Here is a 5,282-nt window from a genome sequence, read left to right on the forward strand (position 1 = left end):
ATTTCCGGTCGGCAAAGTCAGTTCCACATCTCCCAGAGTGGTGGGGTTGGGGAATGAAAGCCAGAAAAGCTTGTATCCTGCTCTCTTGGGAACTCATCTTCTGTCTAAATTTGAGATTACTGTTTCCAGTAACAAAGAAAGAGATAGAGGCCTATTCAACTAGACTTTTTTTTTTTTTTAAAGCGAACAAAAAGGCATTTTGAGAGTTTCCCTCTGTGACTGCTTCTTTTGTATGTGAATTCTTCACTCCCTCTGTGGACCAAAACACGTGATTTCCAGGCTTTAGGGACACAGTGTCTGGGGAGCAAAGGCAGAAGGGGCAGAGGCACACAGTGAGAGCAGATGTCGGAGCACTAGGATGGAAGAAGGATGTGGGCTGGTACATTACTGGCTAGATTTGAAGTACCTGCTGTTATCCTTCTCACTTCCCACAGTCTTTCAAGGACAAGACAACGTATTTTGTCAAGGTAGCTTACTTAATGCTTCTCATTACACTCCCACCTTCCTGTAAATGTATTAAAGAGAGCAAGTTTCAACCATTAACAAAAGCAGGCTACAAGGTAATGCAAGAGGATGCAACTGAAAGCTTTACACAGAATCATACCAGAGTAAAATTCTAGGGCACCTTTGTGTTTGCTACAGTATTGATTCTGTGTTTCTTTTCCAGTAGGAGCAGAAGCTTCCTTTTTTTCATTTATTTTGATCTGTGGCCTGGACCAATTTTATGTACATATATATGTAAATATATTATTTAAAACTAAGAGAAAATAATTATATTATTAGCAGTGACATTAAAATTCCATTCAGTTAAAAATTGGAATTAATTTACTGTAAGTTTTATGATTCTGAACACAAAATTTTTGGTTTTTTTTTTCTTTAAAAATAAAAAATAGCCAGTGGGAGGAAAATAGGTATTTGGTACCAAATTTCTCTACCTCCCCACACATATGAATTTTGCAGTAGAGAAAGGCATAGCCAGATACTTTAAAAGATTGAGGAATATTCCATGAATAGCTATCTAGGAAGATATTCATGGGGGTAAAGAGTTTTGAAACAATTTAAACTCACCATTTCACAATGAAAGAAATCAATCAGCACTAGGTGCACAATAAATGCATTTCAAAAGTCTGTTTGGCTAAAAGAATACATCTGGCTCTAATTAGTGCTGTTATATACAGAGGCTTGATCTCCCTTGGTGGAAAGAGGCTGAACTTTTTATTTTCACTTAAATCAGATGGAGGACAAAACTTACAGCTTCATATCCTAATGCTAAAACTGGAAACACTCTTATTAAACCATTCAGCTGGGTGTCTGTATGGCAAGTTACATCTTTCTGTGACAGAAACAGAAAATATGAAGGGAGATCTTGTTGATCAAACTTTTATTTATTCATTGCAGATAAAGGACCCCCTGGAAAGCAAAGAACTCTGCTTTCCTTGTGGTGCTTTAAATCCTTGATGACTGTACAAGACACATTGGCAATATCCCTTGCATATGTTGTGTTTATTGCCAATGTTAAAACATCTACAGTTGAAGGAAAATGGTGGCAAAAGATAGAATAATGTTAGAAAGATAAATTGCTAATTGGAACAGCTGTTTTGAAACTAGCTAAATGTGAGTTAAAACTTAGATTTCTTCAAGCAGAAGTTTATAGAGGAAAACTTTGGACCTTTTCAGTAGATAATCTCTTTAATTAATATTTTCACCCCAAACACTGACTATTTTACTGAAAGAATATAAAGACTGAAAAGATGAACACTGTTGTAGAACAAAACTGTATTGCTATAGTGAAAGTAATTTAAAACCTTCATTAACATATATTGAGAATCTCAATGTTTTGGTGAAAAACGTAGAATAAAATTGAAAATATGAACTACCTCCATTTTCATCCTAGACCCACAAAACAAAGACTGATGTGATGGCAACCGAAGAAATGTGAAGACACTGACTCTAATGAAAGATGTGTGGTATGCATTAAAGTGAGTGGTAACATAAACTAGATTGAGGCAATTCTTGCTCTGCAGCAAGCAGGAGGATGTGGGATGTGAGGTGTCGCTGTTATCCCCAGAGAACGGCGAAATCACGGCATAAGTCCAGGTCAGATGATATGGCCGAAGCAGCCTCGTTTAATCACCCATAGCTTTTATAGCATGGTTCGCAAAAGAGAAATTACATGATTGGCCTATTGACCCACCACCTCTCAAGGTGAGAGGTTGAGCAGTAAGACAACCTTTTCCAAATATTATTCTTAAAGAAGGAAAATAATTTGCACAGTTCTCATAACAACTTGCAGGTGTAAAAATGGTTTACATTCTCTCAAACTGTTGCCCATCCAGTTCACATGAGAATGAAAGCTTTCACAGAGAAGCTGTGAGAAGCTGGATTTCTCTAACTGCCCTCTCATGAGAAAGAGAAGTTTCACAGGAAAATTCCTCTGCCAGCCCTTCCTAGCATCCACAGTGAGGAAAGACTGAGGCCCCTGGCTGAGCAGAGGAAAGGTCTGCAGAGTCCAACAGAGCCTGTAGAGCAGAGTCGGGGACAGAGTAGTGGAGAGAAAGGAGCAGAGACAGTTCCATCAATGAACAGCACCAGCACCACAAACACCAAGATTTCCCTTCAATACCAAGTAAGGTGTCACCAAACCTTGCTTCACCAACCCATAAAGCATTTCACCATCACTGCTCATGCACAGTTACTTTAACGTATCCTGAAACTGGGTCAGCAATAAAGACACATCTTTGATAAGTGGCAACAGAGCATGTGTCTCTCTACTTTGATGTCTGATGGTTGCCAGGATAGCTGTCTGCCCTGCTGTACAGAATCCGTGTCCAGGTCCCTTAAAAAAAAATGTTGTGCTGGGGTCAGAAGAGCCCTTTGTGTGCCTGTCCAGCACCCAGGGTGTGTGCAAAGCAAGGAGAACCGGCAGCTTTTGAGATATGAGACAAATGTTTCAAGAAGAAAAGAGTGGTGGCATCCAAAAACTACAAAGGACTGATGCTCCAAGTATCTATGCAACTGAAAAAGAAAGTGTGATAAAAAACCTCAGCCAACTGCTTTGTAGAGCATTTCAAGCCCCATGAAGCAGGCTGAAGCTCCCCAAATCCCCAGAAGGGTCAGAAAGCTAGAAAATCTTTCAGACATATGCATTCATATATTACTTTGGAAAAGGTAAGCAGTATCCAGTAAATTCATCCCTGTGTTGGTTATTCAACTCTGTAGGATTGCTGCTGTGCTGAAAAACAGCAAGGTCTCTGGCTTTGTTGATCAGATCCATCTATGAACAACACAGTACAGGTGCAGACACAGTGTTTTTATCAGTGTTGCAATGACTTGCTAGAGAAAACTAGCATGAGGCAAACCCCAGCAGCTTTAAGCTAAAAAATCTGTCATGCTTTCAACAAATCTTACTCGAGAGAAATGTCTTCCCTAAAAAAAAAGAAAAAAAAATTCATTAGACTTCAGGATTTTTATTCCAATAGCTGTTTTTCAGCTCTTCAAGGAATCCTGCAAGACAGATGAGACTGAAAGTGTGCTCTGGTTGGAAAACCCCCTGAGAGCACACTGTCAGCCCAATTAGGCTGTGTGAGAAATTTCGAAGCTCGGACAGTGGATGAAGTTAAGTGGCAAAAAGCCTGAAGTGACTTGTCCCATACAAAGCTCTGTGAATGGAAGAAATGATGTTCACTCACGCAGACTGTGAAAAATAGACGTGAAAAATGAGATCTCAAGAGTGGCCCTTAATGACGTTCTGTGTTGGAGAAGGTGGGCGCACAGGTAGATGGTAAACACATGAAAACTGAATTTCAGTGGATAAATGAGTCTGAAATTAACTTCTGTGGCTTCTCAGCTTCTTCTGTAATTGCAAAAAAGGGCCAATACTGAAGAAAAATGTAATGAATTGCCTGCTATCAGATTAAACAGTTCAGATTATTAACCTGCTATAAGATTAAACAGTTCCATGCAAACACATAGTTGACATACTGGAAATTTAGCCACGTAATACCTTGCACACTTACTCCCTTTACCTGCAGAATTTAAATAATGGACAATAGTTTGGATTTGACTTACTGCTATGAATTCTTGCTTTGGTTTCTACTGCTATGAAAACATAAAGCAAAAGATTCGAGAGACAGCTCATGGTGCATGTCCCTCTTGGGACTACCTTATTAACAGTTTCTCTGCTTGATACATCTGAATATATTTTGTAGACCTTTTTTATTAAATTTTTTATATGCAAATAAATATTAAATTGAGGTCACTTATTCTTAGCTGATTATTATAATAATTGTCTTGTATCAGGTCTATAAAGTGCATAATTTCATTGGAAAACTGCACCTGTAAAATAAATTGTTCCTCCTCCAAAGGTACAGAACATCTTCAAAAAGGTCACAGTGTCACTGCTGGCAGGAGAGTTCATCAGTGCCTTCCAGCCACTGACAAGAAGCAATATCCTGTTCTCAGGTACAGCTCACTCAGAGGTGGATTTTTTTGGGGGGGAGGGCAAGTCTTTTGTTCTCTGCTCTTCAATGGAGTGGTTGGCCAGCTTCAGGCTGGTCTACACATGTGATCATGTACTGCCCTGCTGAAGGATGCCTGTTGAGTACTTAGTGCCCCAAACCAAGCAGCAGCAGGTGGGGTTGGTTGGCCCGTGATGCTTGGCCTGAGGACCACTTGGCCCCTGGACCTTCCAAGGTCCCCAAGAGCCTGCATCCCTCTCTGCTTTCCTGCTCAGGCTCCTTTGGGAAGCAGCTGCTGAAATACAGAAAGCTGAAAGTTAATCAGCAGAAGGGGTTTGATAAAGCTAATTTCGCTTCTCTAAGTCATATGTGTCCCTAAGCAGCCCCTTGTTGGACTGAGGCAAGAGGGCATGAACAGAGTTGAGATAACTTCTCTGCTGGTTCCCTGTGCTGCACACCTGGGGAGACACAGCTAAACGAAGGCAAGTCCTCAAGTAAACCTCTCTGAAATATTGCATCTTCTCTCATTGTTCTTTCTTAGCCACCTAATGCTGTGGGATTTAATTTTTCTCACACAGTTTTGAGACGATGATACCTTAGCTCAAATGCTTTTACTTTCCTTTTAGTGAATTTCAGTATTTCAGTAGTCAGCTCATAATGTCTTTCGTGTTGGTCAACTCAGTTCTCTATTTCTGTTATCCATTCATCTGTGACATTAATTTATTCTCATGTAATTTTTTAAATTTTTTAACAGCTTCTTACAAATCAGACTATATTAACCCACACTTGTTTTTTATTGTACTCAGGAAATTTTTTAAATCTTCA

General features: G+C 39.6%; 1 long non-coding RNA gene across 1 annotated transcript; it reads left to right on the forward strand.

Moving 5' to 3' along the window:
* Positions 1-338: 338 nt before the first annotated feature.
* LOC109143525 lies at positions 339-4,445 on the forward strand. Its single transcript, XR_002043752.1, has 3 exons — positions 339-467; positions 1,895-1,979; positions 4,365-4,445. It is a non-coding gene; the product is annotated as an uncharacterized LOC109143525 (long non-coding RNA).
* Positions 4,446-5,282: the final 837 nt, after the last annotated feature.

The sequence above is a fragment of the Corvus cornix genome, chromosome 3, assembly GCF_000738735.6.
Source record: "Corvus cornix cornix isolate S_Up_H32 chromosome 3, ASM73873v5, whole genome shotgun sequence".
NCBI lineage: Eukaryota > Metazoa > Chordata > Aves > Passeriformes > Corvidae > Corvus > Corvus cornix.